Source organism: Crassostrea angulata, chromosome 8, assembly GCF_025612915.1.
Source record: "Crassostrea angulata isolate pt1a10 chromosome 8, ASM2561291v2, whole genome shotgun sequence".
NCBI lineage: Eukaryota > Metazoa > Mollusca > Bivalvia > Ostreida > Ostreidae > Magallana > Magallana angulata.
This window is the reverse complement of record NC_069118.1, coordinates 48150303-48169230: the sequence shown is the minus strand read 5'-3', so window position 1 is coordinate 48169230 and position 18928 is coordinate 48150303. Positions and strand designations below refer to the sequence as shown.

Sequence of the window (18928 nt, the reverse complement as noted above, 5' to 3'; positions counted from 1 at the left end):
AATTCAGTCCCTGCCATCGGCAAATAACCCGATGTAAATGGAATAACTCTGGGATTATTTTACGTCAGCCATGTTTTGACGTGAACCCTGGTATTTATAAATGATATAGTTATTATAACGATTATTCAGGCCGCCGTGGCGCCAAGAACGGCATAATTATTGAAGGTTCTGAGACCGGTCACCCCCGGGCAGGACCCCCACCCTCAGGAATCCGGGGTCACCTAATTGTCACAAGTCCTAGTTTAGGCGCCCTGCGCCTTGTTTATGTCCCTATATAATATGATAATATAGTTATTATAACGATTATTCAGGGCGCCGTGGCGCCAAGAACGGCATAATTTTTGAAGGTTCTGAGACCGGTCACCCCCGGGCAGGACCCCCACCCTCAGGAATCCGGGGTCACCTAATTGTCACAAGTCCTAGTTTAGGCGCCCTGCGCCTTGTTTATGTCCCTATATAATATGATAATATAGTTATTATAACGATTATTCAGGGCGCCGTGGCGCCAAGAACGGCATAATTTTTGAAGGTTCTGAGACCGGTCACCCCCGGGCAGGACCCCCACCCTCAGGAATCCGGGGTCACCTAATTGTCACAAGTCCTAGTTTAGGCGCCCTGCGCCTTGTTTATGTCCCTATATAATATGATAATATAGTTATTATAACGATTATTCAGGGCGCCGTGGCGCCAAGAACGGCATAATTTTTGAAGGTTCTGAGACCGGTCACCCCCGGGCAGGACCCCCACCCTCAGGAATCCGGGGTCACCTAATTGTCACAAGTCCTAGTTTAGGCGCCCTGCGCCTTGTTTATGTCCCTATATAATATGATAATATAGTTATTATAACGATTATTCAGGGCGCCGTGGCGCCAAGAACGGCATAATTTTTGAAGGTTCTGAGACCGGTCACCCCCGGGCAGGACCCCCACCCTCAGGAATCCGGGGTCACCTAATTGTCACAAGTCCTAGTTTAGGCGCCCTGCGCCTTGTTTATGTCCCTATATAATATGATAATATAGTTATTATAACGATTATTCAGGGCGCCGTGGCGCCAAGAACGGCATAATTATTGAAGGTTCTGAGACCGGTCACCCCCGGGCAGGACCCCCACCCTCAGGAATCCGGGGTCACCTAATTGTCACAAGTCCTAGTTTAGGCGCCCTGCGCCTTGTTTATGTCCCTATATAATATGATAATATAGTTATTATAACGATTATTCAGGGCGCCGTGGCGCCAAGAACGGCATAATTTTTGAAGGTTCTGAGACCGGTCACCCCCGGGCAGGACCCCCACACTCAGGAATCCGGGGTCACCTAATTGTCACAAGTCCTAGTTTAGGCGCCCTGCGCCTTGTTTATGTCCCTATATAATATGATAATATAGTTATTATAACGATTATTCAGGGCGCCGTGGCGCCAAGAACGGCATAATTATTGAAGGTTCTGAGACCGGTCACCCCCGGGCAGGACCCCCACCCTCAGGAATCCGGGGTCACCTAATTGTCACAAGTCCTAGTTTAGGCGCCCTGCGCCTTGTTTATGTCCCTATATAATATGATAATATAGTTATTATAACGATTATTCAGGGCGCCGTGGCGCCAAGAACGGCATAATTATTGAAGGTTCTGAGACCGGTCACCCCCGGGCAGGACCCCCACCCTCAGGAATCCGGGGTCACCTAATTGTCACAAGTCCTAGTTTAGGCGCCCTGCGCCTTGTTTATGTCCCTATATAATATGATAATATAGTTATTATAACGATTATTCAGGGCGCCGTGGCGCCAAGAACGGCATAATTATTGAAGGTTCTGAGACCGGTCACCCCCGGGCAGGACCCCCACCCTCAGGAATCCGGGGTCACCTAATTGTCACAAGTCCTAGTTTAGGCGCCCTGTGCCTTGTTTATGTCCCTATATAATATGATAATATAGTTATTATAACGATTATTCAGGGCGCCGTGGCGCCAAGAACGGCATAATTTTTGAAGGTTCTGAGACCGGTCACCCCCGGGCAGGACCCCCACACTCAGGAATCCGGGGTCACCTAATTGTCACAAGTCCTAGTTTAGGCGCCCTGCGCCTTGTTTATGTCCCTATATAATATGATAATATAGTTATTATAACGATTATTCAGGGCGCCGTGGCGCCAAGAACGGCATAATTTTTGAAGGTTCTGAGACCGGTCACCCCCGGGCAGGACCCCCACCCTCAGGAATCCGGGGTCACCTAATTGTCACAAGTCCTAGTTTAGGCGCCCTGCGCCTTGTTTATGTCCCTATATAATATGATAATATAGTTATTATAACGATTATTCAGGGCGCCGTGGCGCCAAGAACGGCATAATTTTTGAAGGTTCTGAGACCGGTCACCCCCGGGCAGGACCCCCACCCTCAGGAATCCGGGGTCACCTAATTGTCACAAGTCCTAGTTTAGGCGCCCTGCGCCTTGTTTATGTCCCTATATAATATGATAATATAGTTATTATAACGATTATTCAGGGCGCCGTGGCGCCAAGAACGGCATAATTATTGAAGGTTCTGAGACCGGTCACCCCCGGGCAGGACCCCCACCCTCAGGAATCCGGGGTCACCTAATTGTCACAAGTCCTAGTTTAGGCGCCCTGCGCCTTGTTTATGTCCCTATATAATATGATAATATAGTTATTATAACGATTATTCAGGGCGCCGTGGCGCCAAGAACGGCATAATTTTTGAAGGTTCTGAGACCGGTCACCCCCGGGCAGGACCCCCACACTCAGGAATCCGGGGTCACCTAATTGTCACAAGTCCTAGTTTAGGCGCCCTGCGCCTTGTTTATGTCCCTATATAATATGATAATATAGTTATTATAACGATTATTCAGGGCGCCGTGGCGCCAAGAACGGCATAATTATTGAAGGTTCTGAGACCGGTCACCCCCGGGCAGGACCCCCACCCTCAGGAATCCGGGGTCACCTAATTGTCACAAGTCCTAGTTTAGGCGCCCTGCGCCTTGTTTATGTCCCTATATAATATGATAATATAGTTATTATAACGATTATTCAGGGCGCCGTGGCGCCAAGAACGGCATAATTATTGAAGGTTCTGAGACCGGTCACCCCCGGGCAGGACCCCCACCCTCAGGAATCCGGGGTCACCTAATTGTCACAAGTCCTAGTTTAGGCGCCCTGCGCCTTGTTTATGTCCCTATATAATATGATAATATAGTTATTATAACGATTATTCAGGGCGCCGTGGCGCCAAGAACGGCATAATTTTTGAAGGTTCTGAGACCGGTCACCCCCGGGCAGGACCCCCACCCTCAGGAATCCGGGGTCACCTAATTGTCACAAGTCCTAGTTTAGGCGCCCTGCGCCTTGTTTATGTCCCTATATAATATGATAATATAGTTATTATAACGATTATTCAGGGCGCCGTGGCGCCAAGAACGGCATAATTTTTGAAGGTTCTGAGACCGGTCACCCCCGGGCAGGACCCCCACCCTCAGGAATCCGGGGTCACCTAATTGTCACAAGTCCTAGTTTAGGCGCCCTGCGCCTTGTTTATGTCCCTATATAATATGATAATATAGTTATTATAACGATTATTCAGGGCGCCGTGGCGCCAAGAACGGCATAATTTTTGAAGGTTCTGAGACCGGTCACCCCCGGGCAGGACCCCCACCCTCAGGAATCCGGGGTCACCTAATTGTCACAAGTCCTAGTTTAGGCGCCCTGCGCCTTGTTTATGTCCCTATATAATATGATAATATAGTTATTATAACGATTATTCAGGGCGCCGTGGCGCCAAGAACGGCATAATTTTTGAAGGTTCTGAGACCGGTCACCCCCGGGCAGGACCCCCACCCTCAGGAATCCGGGGTCACCTAATTGTCACAAGTCCTAGTTTAGGCGCCCTGCGCCTTGTTTATGTCCCTATATAATATGATAATATAGTTATTATAACGATTATTCAGGGCGCCGTGGCGCCAAGAACGGCATAATTTTTGAAGGTTCTGAGACCGGTCACCCCCGGGCAGGACCCCCACCCTCAGGAATCCGGGGTCACCTAATTGTCACAAGTCCTAGTTTAGGCGCCCTGCGCCTTGTTTATGTCCCTATATAATATGATAATATAGTTATTATAACGATTATTCAGGGCGCCGTGGCGCCAAGAACGGCATAATTATTGAAGGTTCTGAGACCGGTCACCCCCGGGCAGGACCCCCACCCTCAGGAATCCGGGGTCACCTAATTGTCACAAGTCCTAGTTTAGGCGCCCTGCGCCTTGTTTATGTCCCTATATAATATGATAATATAGTTATTATAACGATTATTCAGGGCGCCGTGGCGCCAAGAACGGCATAATTTTTGAAGGTTCTGAGACCGGTCACCCCCGGGCAGGACCCCCACACTCAGGAATCCGGGGTCACCTAATTGTCACAAGTCCTAGTTTAGGCGCCCTGCGCCTTGTTTATGTCCCTATATAATATGATAATATAGTTATTATAACGATTATTCAGGGCGCCGTGGCGCCAAGAACGGCATAATTATTGAAGGTTCTGAGACCGGTCACCCCCGGGCAGGACCCCCACCCTCAGGAATCCGGGGTCACCTAATTGTCACAAGTCCTAGTTTAGGCGCCCTGCGCCTTGTTTATGTCCCTATATAATATGATAATATAGTTATTATAACGATTATTCAGGGCGCCGTGGCGCCAAGAACGGCATAATTATTGAAGGTTCTGAGACCGGTCACCCCCGGGCAGGACCCCCACCCTCAGGAATCCGGGGTCACCTAATTGTCACAAGTCCTAGTTTAGGCGCCCTGCGCCTTGTTTATGTCCCTATATAATATGATAATATAGTTATTATAACGATTATTCAGGGCGCCGTGGCGCCAAGAACGGCATAATTATTGAAGGTTCTGAGACCGGTCACCCCCGGGCAGGACCCCCACCCTCAGGAATCCGGGGTCACCTAATTGTCACAAGTCCTAGTTTAGGCGCCCTGTGCCTTGTTTATGTCCCTATATAATATGATAATATAGTTATTATAACGATTATTCAGGGCGCCGTGGCGCCAAGAACGGCATAATTTTTGAAGGTTCTGAGACCGGTCACCCCCGGGCAGGACCCCCACACTCAGGAATCCGGGGTCACCTAATTGTCACAAGTCCTAGTTTAGGCGCCCTGCGCCTTGTTTATGTCCCTATATAATATGATAATATAGTTATTATAACGATTATTCAGGGCGCCGTGGCGCCAAGAACGGCATAATTTTTGAAGGTTCTGAGACCGGTCACCCCCGGGCAGGACCCCCACCCTCAGGAATCCGGGGTCACCTAATTGTCACAAGTCCTAGTTTAGGCGCCCTGCGCCTTGTTTATGTCCCTATATAATATGATAATATAGTTATTATAACGATTATTCAGGGCGCCGTGGCGCCAAGAACGGCATAATTTTTGAAGGTTCTGAGACCGGTCACCCCCGGGCAGGACCCCCACCCTCAGGAATCCGGGGTCACCTAATTGTCACAAGTCCTAGTTTAGGCGCCCTGCGCCTTGTTTATGTCCCTATATAATATGATAATATAGTTATTATAACGATTATTCAGGGCGCCGTGGCGCCAAGAACGGCATAATTATTGAAGGTTCTGAGACCGGTCACCCCCGGGCAGGACCCCCACCCTCAGGAATCCGGGGTCACCTAATTGTCACAAGTCCTAGTTTAGGCGCCCTGCGCCTTGTTTATGTCCCTATATAATATGATAATATAGTTATTATAACGATTATTCAGGGCGCCGTGGCGCCAAGAACGGCATAATTTTTGAAGGTTCTGAGACCGGTCACCCCCGGGCAGGACCCCCACACTCAGGAATCCGGGGTCACCTAATTGTCACAAGTCCTAGTTTAGGCGCCCTGCGCCTTGTTTATGTCCCTATATAATATGATAATATAGTTATTATAACGATTATTCAGGGCGCCGTGGCGCCAAGAACGGCATAATTATTGAAGGTTCTGAGACCGGTCACCCCCGGGCAGGACCCCCACCCTCAGGAATCCGGGGTCACCTAATTGTCACAAGTCCTAGTTTAGGCGCCCTGCGCCTTGTTTATGTCCCTATATAATATGATAATATAGTTATTATAACGATTATTCAGGGCGCCGTGGCGCCAAGAACGGCATAATTATTGAAGGTTCTGAGACCGGTCACCCCCGGGCAGGACCCCCACCCTCAGGAATCCGGGGTCACCTAATTGTCACAAGTCCTAGTTTAGGCGCCCTGCGCCTTGTTTATGTCCCTATATAATATGATAATATAGTTATTATAACGATTATTCAGGGCGCCGTGGCGCCAAGAACGGCATAATTTTTGAAGGTTCTGAGACCGGTCACCCCCGGGCAGGTCCCCCACCCTCAGGAATCCGGGGTCACCTAATTGTCACAAGTCCTAGTTTAGGCGCCCTGCGCCTTGTTTATGTCCCTATATAATATGATAATATAGTTATTATAACGATTATTCAGGGCGCCGTGGCGCCAAGAACGGCATAATTTTTGAAGGTTCTGAGACCGGTCACCCCCGGGCAGGACCCCCACCCTCAGGAATCCGGGGTCACCTAATTGTCACAAGTCCTAGTTTAGGCGCCCTGCGCCTTGTTTATGTCCCTATATAATATGATAATATAGTTATTATAACGATTATTCAGGGCGCCGTGGCGCCAAGAACGGCATAATTTTTGAAGGTTCTGAGACCGGTCACCCCCGGGCAGGACCCCCACCCTCAGGAATCCGGGGTCACCTAATTGTCACAAGTCCTAGTTTAGGCGCCCTGCGCCTTGTTTATGTCCCTATATAATATGATAATATAGTTATTATAACGATTATTCAGGGCGCCGTGGCGCCAAGAACGGCATAATTTTTGAAGGTTCTGAGACCGGTCACCCCCGGGCAGGACCCCCACCCTCAGGAATCCGGGGTCACCTAATTGTCACAAGTCCTAGTTTAGGCGCCCTGCGCCTTGTTTATGTCCCTATATAATATGATAATATAGTTATTATAACGATTATTCAGGGCGCCGTGGCGCCAAGAACGGCATAATTATTGAAGGTTCTGAGACCGGTCACCCCCGGGCAGGACCCCCACCCTCAGGAATCCGGGGTCACCTAATTGTCACAAGTCCTAGTTTAGGCGCCCTGCGCCTTGTTTATGTCCCTATATAATATGATAATATAGTTATTATAACGATTATTCAGGGCGCCGTGGCGCCAAGAACGGCATAATTTTTGAAGGTTCTGAGACCGGTCACCCCCGGGCAGGACCCCCACCCTCAGGAATCCGGGGTCACCTAATTGTCACAAGTCCTAGTTTAGGCGCCCTGCGCCTTGTTTATGTCCCTATATAATATGATAATATAGTTATTATAACGATTATTCAGGGCGCCGTGGCGCCAAGAACGGCATAATTATTGAAGGTTCTGAGACCGGTCACCCCCGGGCAGGACCCCCACCCTCAGGAATCCGGGGTCACCTAATTGTCACAAGTCCTAGTTTAGGCGCCCTGCGCCTTGTTTATGTCCCTATATAATATGATAATATAGTTATTATAACGATTATTCAGGGCGCCGTGGCGCCAAGAACGGCATAATTATTGAAGGTTCTGAGACCGGTCACCCCCGGGCAGGACCCCCACCCTCAGGAATCCGGGGTCACCTAATTGTCACAAGTCCTAGTTTAGGCGCCCTGCGCCTTGTTTATGTCCCTATATAATATGATAATATAGTTATTATAACGATTATTCAGGGCGCCGTGGCGCCAAGAACGGCATAATTATTGAAGGTTCTGAGACCGGTCACCCCCGGGCAGGACCCCTACCCTCAGGAATCCGGGGTCACCTAATTGTCACAAGTCCTAGTTTAGGCGCCCTGCGCCTTGTTTATGTCCCTATATAATATGATAATATAGTTATTATAACGATTATTCAGGGCGCCGTGGCGCCAAGAACGGCATAATTGTTGAAGGTTCTGAGACCGGTCACCCCCGGGCAGGACCCCCACCCTCAGGAATCCGGGGTCACCTAATTGTCACAAGTCCTAGTTTAGGCGCCCTGCGCCTTGTTTATGTCCCTATATAATATGATAATATAGTTATTATAACGATTATTCAGGGCGCCGTGGCGCCAAGAACGGCATAATTGTTGAAGGTTCTGAGACCGGTCACCCCCGGGCAGGACCCCCACCCTCAGGAATCCGGGGTCACCTAATTGTCACAAGTCCTAGTTTAGGCGCCCTGCGCCTTGTTTATGTCCCTATATAATATGATAATATAGTTATTATAACGATTATTCAGGGCGCCGTGGCGCCAAGAACGGCATAATTGTTGAAGGTTCTGAGACCGGTCACCCCCGGGCAGGACCCCCACCCTCAGGAATCCGGGGTCACCTAATTGTCACAAGTCCTAGTTTAGGCGCCCTGCGCCTTGTTTATGTCCCTATATAATATGATAATATAGTTATTATAACGATTATTCAGGGCGCCGTGGCGCCAAGAACGGCATAATTATTGAAGGTTCTGAGACCGGTCACCCCCGGGCAGGACCCCCACCCTCAGGAATCCGGGGTCACCTAATTGTCACAAGTCCTAGTTTAGGCGCCCTGCGCCTTGTTTATGTCCCTATATAATATGATAATATAGTTATTATAACGATTATTCAGGGCGCCGTGGCGCCAAGAACGGCATAATTTTTGAAGGTTCTGAGACCGGTCACCCCCGGGCAGGACCCCCACCCTCAGGAATCCGGGGTCACCTAATTGTCACAAGTCCTAGTTTAGGCGCCCTGCGCCTTGTTTATGTCCCTATATAATATGATAATATAGTTATTATAACGATTATTCAGGGCGCCGTGGCGCCAAGAACGGCATAATTTTTGAAGGTTCTGAGACCGGTCACCCCCGGGCAGGACCCCCACCCTCAGGAATCCGGGGTCACCTAATTGTCACAAGTCCTAGTTTAGGCGCCCTGCGCCTTGTTTATGTCCCTATATAATATGATAATATAGTTATTATAACGATTATTCAGGGCGCCGTGGCGCCAAGAACGGCATAATTTTTGAAGGTTCTGAGACCGGTCACCCCCGGGCAGGACCCCCACCCTCAGGAATCCGGGGTCACCTAATTGTCACAAGTCCTAGTTTAGGCGCCCTGCGCCTTGTTTATGTCCCTATATAATATGATAATATAGTTATTATAACGATTATTCAGGGCGCCGTGGCGCCAAGAACGGCATAATTTTTGAAGGTTCTGAGACCGGTCACCCCCGGGCAGGACCCCCACCCTCAGGAATCCGGGGTCACCTAATTGTCACAAGTCCTAGTTTAGGCGCCCTGCGCCTTGTTTATGTCCCTATATAATATGATAATATAGTTATTATAACGATTATTCAGGGCGCCGTGGCGCCAAGAACGGCATAATTATTGAAGGTTCTGAGACCGGTCACCCCCGGGCAGGACCCCCACCCTCAGGAATCCGGGGTCACCTAATTGTCACAAGTCCTAGTTTAGGCGCCCTGCGCCTTGTTTATGTCCCTATATAATATGATAATATAGTTATTATAACGATTATTCAGGGCGCCGTGGCGCCAAGAACGGCATAATTTTTGAAGGTTCTGAGACCGGTCACCCCCGGGCAGGACCCCCACACTCAGGAATCCGGGGTCACCTAATTGTCACAAGTCCTAGTTTAGGCGCCCTGCGCCTTGTTTATGTCCCTATATAATATGATAATATAGTTATTATAACGATTATTCAGGGCGCCGTGGCGCCAAGAACGGCATAATTATTGAAGGTTCTGAGACCGGTCACCCCCGGGCAGGACCCCCACCCTCAGGAATCCGGGGTCACCTAATTGTCACAAGTCCTAGTTTAGGCGCCCTGCGCCTTGTTTATGTCCCTATATAATATGATAATATAGTTATTATAACGATTATTCAGGGCGCCGTGGCGCCAAGAACGGCATAATTATTGAAGGTTCTGAGACCGGTCACCCCCGGGCAGGACCCCCACCCTCAGGAATCCGGGGTCACCTAATTGTCACAAGTCCTAGTTTAGGCGCCCTGCGCCTTGTTTATGTCCCTATATAATATGATAATATAGTTATTATAACGATTATTCAGGGCGCCGTGGCGCCAAGAACGGCATAATTATTGAAGGTTCTGAGACCGGTCACCCCCGGGCAGGACCCCCACCCTCAGGAATCCGGGGTCACCTAATTGTCACAAGTCCTAGTTTAGGCGCCCTGTGCCTTGTTTATGTCCCTATATAATATGATAATATAGTTATTATAACGATTATTCAGGGCGCCGTGGCGCCAAGAACGGCATAATTTTTGAAGGTTCTGAGACCGGTCACCCCCGGGCAGGACCCCCACACTCAGGAATCCGGGGTCACCTAATTGTCACAAGTCCTAGTTTAGGCGCCCTGCGCCTTGTTTATGTCCCTATATAATATGATAATATAGTTATTATAACGATTATTCAGGGCGCCGTGGCGCCAAGAACGGCATAATTTTTGAAGGTTCTGAGACGGGTCACCCCCGGGCAGGACCCCCACCCTCAGGAATCCGGGGTCACCTAATTGTCACAAGTCCTAGTTTAGGCGCCCTGCGCCTTGTTTATGTCCCTATATAATATGATAATATAGTTATTATAACGATTATTCAGGGCGCCGTGGCGCCAAGAACGGCATAATTTTTGAAGGTTCTGAGACCGGTCACCCCCGGGCAGGACCCCCACCCTCAGGAATCCGGGGTCACCTAATTGTCACAAGTCCTAGTTTAGGCGCCCTGCGCCTTGTTTATGTCCCTATATAATATGATAATATAGTTATTATAACGATTATTCAGGGCGCCGTGGCGCCAAGAACGGCATAATTATTGAAGGTTCTGAGACCGGTCACCCCCGGGCAGGACCCCCACCCTCAGGAATCCGGGGTCACCTAATTGTCACAAGTCCTAGTTTAGGCGCCCTGCGCCTTGTTTATGTCCCTATATAATATGATAATATAGTTATTATAACGATTATTCAGGGCGCCGTGGCGCCAAGAACGGCATAATTTTTGAAGGTTCTGAGACCGGTCACCCCCGGGCAGGACCCCCACACTCAGGAATCCGGGGTCACCTAATTGTCACAAGTCCTAGTTTAGGCGCCCTGCGCCTTGTTTATGTCCCTATATAATATGATAATATAGTTATTATAACGATTATTCAGGGCGCCGTGGCGCCAAGAACGGCATAATTATTGAAGGTTCTGAGACCGGTCACCCCCGGGCAGGACCCCCACCCTCAGGAATCCGGGGTCACCTAATTGTCACAAGTCCTAGTTTAGGCGCCCTGCGCCTTGTTTATGTCCCTATATAATATGATAATATAGTTATTATAACGATTATTCAGGGCGCCGTGGCGCCAAGAACGGCATAATTATTGAAGGTTCTGAGACCGGTCACCCCCGGGCAGGACCCCCACCCTCAGGAATCCGGGGTCACCTAATTGTCACAAGTCCTAGTTTAGGCGCCCTGCGCCTTGTTTATGTCCCTATATAATATGATAATATAGTTATTATAACGATTATTCAGGTCGCCGTGGCGCCAAGAACGGCATAATTATTGAAGGTTCTGAGACCGGTCACCCCCGGGCAGGACCCCCACCCTCAGGAATCCGGGGTCACCTAATTGTCACAAGTCCTAGTTTAGGCGCCCTGTGCCTTGTTTATGTCCCTATATAATATGATAATATAGTTATTATAACGATTATTCAGGGCGCCGTGGCGCCAAGAACGGCATAATTATTGAAGGTTCTGAGACCGGTCACCCCCGGGCAGGACCCCCACCCTCAGGAATCCGGGGTCACCTAATTGTCACAAGTCCTAGTTTAGGCGCCCTGCGCCTTGTTTATGTCCCTATATAATATGATAATATAGTTATTATAACGATTATTCAGGGCGCCGTGGCGCCAAGAACGGCATAATTATTGAAGGTTCTGAGACCGGTCACCCCCGGGCAGGACCCCTACCCTCAGGAATCCGGGGTCACCTAATTGTCACAAGTCCTAGTTTAGGCGCCCTGCGCCTTGTTTATGTCCCTATATAATATGATAATATAGTTATTATAACGATTATTCAGGGCGCCGTGGCGCCAAGAATGGCATAATTATTGAAGGTTCTGAGACCGGTCACCCCCGGGCAGGACCCCCACCCTCAGGAATCCGGGGTCACCTAATTGTCACAAGTCCTAGTTTAGGCGCCCTGCGCCTTGTTTATGTCCCTATATAATATGATAATATAGTTATTATAACGATTATTCAGGCCGCCGTGGCGCCAAGAACGGCATAATTATTGAAGGTTCTGACACCGGTCACCCCCGGGCAGGACCCCCACCCTCAGGAATCCGGGGTCACCTAATTGTCACAAGTCCTAGTTTAGGCGCCCTGCGCCTTGTTTATGTCCCTATATAATATGATAATATAGTTATTATAACGATTATTCAGGGCGCCGTGGCGCCAAGAACGGCATAATTTTTGAAGGTTCTGAGACCGGTCACCCCCGGGCAGGACCCCCACCCTCAGGAATCCGGGGTCACCTAATTGTCACAAGTCCTAGTTTAGGCGCCCTGCGCCTTGTTTATGTCCCTATATAATATGATAATATAGTTATTATAACGATTATTCAGGGCGCCGTGGCGCCAAGAACGGCATAATTTTTGAAGGTTCTGAGACCGGTCACCCCCGGGCAGGACCCCCACCCTCAGGAATCCGGGGTCACCTAATTGTCACAAGTCCTAGTTTAGGCGCCCTGCGCCTTGTTTATGTCCCTATATAATATGATAATATAGTTATTATAACGATTATTCAGGGCGCCGTGGCGCCAAGAACGGCATAATTATTGAAGGTTCTGAGACCGGTCACCCCCGGGCAGGACCCCCACCCTCAGGAATCCGGGGTCACCTAATTGTCACAAGTCCTAGTTTAGGCGCCCTGCGCCTTGTTTATGTCCCTATATAATATGATAATATAGTTATTATAACGATTATTCAGGGCGCCGTGGCGCCAAGAACGGCATAATTATTGAAGGTTCTGAGACCGGTCACCCCCGGGCAGGACCCCCACCCTCAGGAATCCGGGGTCACCTAATTGTCACAAGTCCTAGTTTAGGCGCCCTGCGCCTTGTTTATGTCCCTATATAATATGATAATATAGTTATTATAACGATTATTCAGGGCGCCGTGGCGCCAAGAACGGCATAATTTTTGAAGGTTCTGAGACCGGTCACCCCCGGGCAGGACCCCCACACTCAGGAATCCGGGGTCACCTAATTGTCACAAGTCCTAGTTTAGGCGCCCTGCGCCTTGTTTATGTCCCTATATAATATGATAATATAGTTATTATAACGATTATTCAGGGCGCCGTGGCGCCAAGAACGGCATAATTATTGAAGGTTCTGAGACCGGTCACCCCCGGGCAGGACCCCCACCCTCAGGAATCCGGGGTCACCTAATTGTCACAAGTCCTAGTTTAGGCGCCCTGCGCCTTGTTTATGTCCCTATATAATATGATAATATAGTTATTATAACGATTATTCAGGGCGCCGTGGCGCCAAGAACGGCATAATTATTGAAGGTTCTGAGACCGGTCACCCCCGGGCAGGACCCCCACCCTCAGGAATCCGGGGTCACCTAATTGTCACAAGTCCTAGTTTAGGCGCCCTGCGCCTTGTTTATGTCCCTATATAATATGATAATATAGTTATTATAACGATTATTCAGGGCGCCGTGGCGCCAAGAACGGCATAATTATTGAAGGTTCTGAGACCGGTCACCCCCGGGCAGGACCCCCACCCTCAGGAATCCGGGGTCACCTAATTGTCACAAGTCCTAGTTTAGGCGCCCTGTGCCTTGTTTATGTCCCTATATAATATGATAATATAGTTATTATAACGATTATTCAGGGCGCCGTGGCGCCAAGAACGGCATAATTTTTGAAGGTTCTGAGACCGGTCACCCCCGGGCAGGACCCCCACACTCAGGAATCCGGGGTCACCTAATTGTCACAAGTCCTAGTTTAGGCGCCCTGCGCCTTGTTTATGTCCCTATATAATATGATAATATAGTTATTATAACGATTATTCAGGGCGCCGTGGCGCCAAGAACGGCATAATTATTGAAGGTTCTGAGACCGGTCACCCCCGGGCAGGACCCCCACCCTCAGGAATCCGGGGTCACCTAATTGTCACAAGTCCTAGTTTAGGCGCCCTGCGCCTTGTTTATGTCCCTATATAATATGATAATATAGTTATTATAACGATTATTCAGGGCGCCGTGGCGCCAAGAACGGCATAATTATTGAAGGTTCTGAGACCGGTCACCCCCGGGCAGGACCCCTACCCTCAGGAATCCGGGGTCACCTAATTGTCACAAGTCCTAGTTTAGGCGCCCTGCGCCTTGTTTATGTCCCTATATAATATGATAATATAGTTATTATAACGATTATTCAGGGCGCCGTGGCGCCAAGAACGGCATAATTATTGAAGGTTCTGAGACCGGTCACCCCCGGGCAGGACCCCCACCCTCAGGAATCCGGGGTCACCTAATTGTCACAAGTCCTAGTTTAGGCGCCCTGCGCCTTGTTTATGTCCCTATATAATATGATAATATAGTTATTATAACGATTATTCAGGGCGCCGTGGCGCCAAGAACGGCATAATTGTTGAAGGTTCTGAGACCGGTCACCCCCGGGCAGGACCCCCACCCTCAGGAATCCGGGGTCACCTAATTGTCACAAGTCCTAGTTTAGGCGCCCTGCGCCTTGTTTATGTCCCTATATAATATGATAATATAGTTATTATAACGATTATTCAGGGCGCCGTGGCGCCAAGAACGGCATAATTGTTGAAGGTTCTGAGACCGGTCACCCCCGGGCAGGACCCCCACCCTCAGGAATCCGGGGTCACCTAATTGTCACAAGTCCTAGTTTAGGCGCCCTGCGCCTTGTTTATGTCCCTATATAATATGATAATATAGTTATTATAACGATTATTCAGGGCGCCGTGGCGCCAAGAACGGCATAATTATTGAAGGTTCTGAGACCGGTCACCCCCGGGCAGGACCCCCACCCTCAGGAATCCGGGGTCACCTAATTGTCACAAGTCCTAGTTTAGGCGCCCTGCGCCTTGTTTATGTCCCTATATAATATGATAATATAGTTATTATAACGATTATTCAGGGCGCCGTGGCGCCAAGAACGGCATAATTGTTGAAGGTTCTGAGACCGGTCACCCCCGGGCAGGACCCCCACCCTCAGGAATCCGGGGTCACCTAATTGTCACAAGTCCTAGTTTAGGCGCCCTGCGCCTTGTTTATGTCCCTATATAATATGATAATATAGTTATTATAACGATTATTCAGGGCGCCGTGGCGCCAAGAACGGCATAATTGTTGAAGGTTCTGAGACCGGTCCCCCCCGGGCAGGACCCCCACCCTCAGGAATCCGGGGTCACCTAATTGTCACAAGTCCTAGTTTAGGCGCCCTGCGCCTTGTTTATGTCCCTATATAATATGATAATATAGTTATTATAACGATTATTCAGGGCGCCGTGGCGCCAAGAACGGCATAATTATTGAAGGTTCTGAGACCGGTCACCCCCGGGCAGGACCCCCACCCTCAGGAATCCGGGGTCACCTAATTGTCACAAGTCCTAGTTTAGGCGCCCTGCGCCTTGTTTATGTCCCTATATAATATGATAATATAGTTATTATAACGATTATTCAGGGCGCCGTGGCGCCAAGAACGGCATAATTATTGAAGGTTCTGAGACCGGTCACCCCCGGGCAGGACCCCCACCCTCAGGAATCCGGGGTCACCTAATTGTCACAAGTCCTAGTTTAGGCGCCCTGTGCCTTGTTTATGTCCCTATATAATATGATAATATAGTTATTATAACGATTATTCAGGGCGCCGTGGCGCCAAGAACGGCATAATTATTGAAGGTTCTGAGACCGGTCACCCCCGGGCAGGACCCCCACCCTCAGGAATCCGGGGTCACCTAATTGTCACAAGTCCTAGTTTAGGCGCCCTGCGCCTTGTTTATGTCCCTATATAATATGATAATATAGTTATTATAACGATTATTCAGGGCGCCGTGGCGCCAAGAACGGCATAATTTTTGAAGGTTCTGAGACCGGTCACCCCCGGGCAGGACCCCCACCCTCAGGAATCCGGGGTCACCTAATTGTCACAAGTCCTAGTTTAGGCGCCCTGCGCCTTGTTTATGTCCCTATATAATATGATAATATAGTTATTATAACGATTATTCAGGGCGCCGTGGCGCCAAGAACGGCATAATTATTGAAGGTTCTGAGACCGGTCACCCCCGGGCAGGACCCCCACCCTCAGGAATCCGGGGTCACCTAATTGTCACAAGTCCTAGTTTAGGCGCCCTGCGCCTTGTTTATGTCCCTATATAATATGATAATATAGTTATTATAACGATTATTCAGGGCGCCGTGGCGCCAAGAACGGCATAATTATTGAAGGTTCTGAGACCGGTCACCCCCGGGCAGGACCCCCACCCTCAGGAATCCGGGGTCACCTAATTGTCACAAGTCCTAGTTTAGGCGCCCTGCGCCTTGTTTATGTCCCTATATAATATGATAATATAGTTATTATAACGATTATTCAGGGCGCCGTGGCGCCAAGAACGGCATAATTATTGAAGGTTCTGAGACCGGTCACCCCCGGGCAGGACCCCCACCCTCAGGAATCCGGGGTCACCTAATTGTCACAAGTCCTAGTTTAGGCGCCTTGCGCCTATTTACCGAGGGATATTTTCCCGTCGGGATCGAAAAACTAGTCGATAAGCATATTTAGAACGGAGTTAGTGCGTTGAAGTTAGTGCGTGCTAATTCACAGGCACAACCATTTCGATAAAGCTTGTTGGTATGTATAACTTGAGCATGTCTTGTGTTTGTTATACATGTACATAATAAGACCAAGATTTAAAATACTATTTTGCTACCACTGCCTTATTTCCATTATTTTTTTTGCGGCGTTGCAATACATGTATCTGCATAAATTTACATCTACCGAGTTGATTCCATCTATTTCTTACTTCTGCCTCTACTTCTACCAGATTGCGGCCACCAACAATCACTGATGTCACTGCCACTTTGTTGTGCATACCAATTTTTAGAAATTAAAAATAAGTGCTGTGTTAAGTATCAAAAAGGGTGCAAGTAAAAACAATTTGATTAATTTAATTAGGTACTTATGAGAGCCTTGAATATTTCAAGTCTCGGAGATATAGCGATGTCAGTGGGCAGAACATTCCAGTCCCTGGTGGTACGAGGGTAGAAAAATTCCTTCCTTACTTCTGTATTTCTCGATGGAATGTATATACTGTAGACTGGCAAATAATCACGATGGTTTCCATTTCACTATTTTCGCGATTTCATATTTTTCAGCGAAATTAAACCCATCGTGAATACTATCACTAGTTTTCAAAAACGTTTCAATGCTTATATACTGATCAGTTGATTTTTAAGCAGCGTGAAATTAAAACCATCACGATTGGTACTTTAATAGAAATCGTGATATTTTAACACTGTGGAATTAAAACGACTTACAGTACTCCCATGTTTAGGCTAAGTCTTGATGAAACTGTTAATTCATAGCTCTATAGAAACAGGGACGTATATACTAACGGGATAGGCAACTCTCGCAATTTAAGTCTCGCCGAAATCACGCGGTACATGACTACGTAGGTCATTTTTAGCCTGACATATCTATGACGTTACCTGATATATTGTTTTAAAACCTATAAATTATTCTAGAATTGTTATTTGTACTTTATAGCCCTGATCTGATCATAATTATGACAGAGTTTTCAAAACCCTGAGACCCGTTTTTGCCCAATTTCTGAAAATACGTAAAAATCGATGTTTGTTTTCTTTATATCTAAATTCGTTAACTACTGTAACATATGAATAAAAATGTATGAAAAAGCTTTTTCTTTTAACAAGAGAAAATAAATAGTGTACCGGTAATTAAAATTGACATATTTTACTGGTATTAAACAGAGTTTTAAAAACTTGTCAAGGCTTGCGGATAGTTTGGGAAGTAAACATGGTGAATGTAGAAGTTGCCTTACTCGATCATAAGTATATATGCCCCTGATAGAAACGGCCAGACTGAAGTCAACACACCCCGTTTATCGATTGTTCGAAACCTACAGAGTTTTAAGAAAAATCACGGACTGCACGAAATAATCATGATGATGTTGAGACTCAACTTCCCACAGGAGACACTTTTAGCTGATGTACTGATGTTCATTAACAGTAGTTTAGTGGAATTTACTTACTTTTTACGATCAATTTATTAATTTGTTAAAGGAAAGATGTGGGTTATAAAGGTAGCGATCATTGCAGAAAAAATTTACATTACACGGTTTATGTATTTTTTCTGCAATGTTGCCACCTTCATATACCGCATTAATCACCAAAGAAGGCATTTTATTGTTTAAATGATCACATTGTATGATAAAAGTTTTTCTTCAAAACAGGGTGGTTAAATAGCAAAATGACTAGAACAGAACAAAACACACATTTTCTTTTCATATTGCAATTGAGTCTGGGCATAAATGATATTTTTGTGTGATTTTGGGCAATTTCAAATAGTAGGATCTCCCCCCTCCCAACCCCCCCCCCCCCCAAAAAAAAAACCCACAACAAAACATGCATGACATGCTTGCTTGAAATCTTTATTTCAAACTATGCATTATGCACATATAGTGTTACTTATTTTACAAAGTAAATTCAAGGTACTAGAAATAACAGTATTTTAAAGTAACTGCTGATTGCAAAATAAAAAAACAAGCCTCTTAGCCAACTTTAAATGACATGATGTACTTTTTTTATGCTG

At 47.7% G+C, this 18928-nt stretch overlaps 1 protein-coding gene across 2 annotated transcripts in view; it reads left to right on the top strand.

Moving 5' to 3' along the window:
- Positions 1-18928, top strand: part of LOC128158850 (queuosine salvage protein-like) — a 67682-nt gene that overhangs the window by 14604 nt on the left and 34150 nt on the right. The window contains exon 2 of one of the 2 annotated variants that reach the window (XM_052821822.1): positions 16914-16948. The gene's annotated coding sequence lies outside the window, so the exon portion shown is untranslated. Of the gene's footprint in view, positions 1-16912; positions 16949-18928 lie in introns of those variants that run through there. The other variant, XM_052821823.1, reaches the window with a different exon arrangement.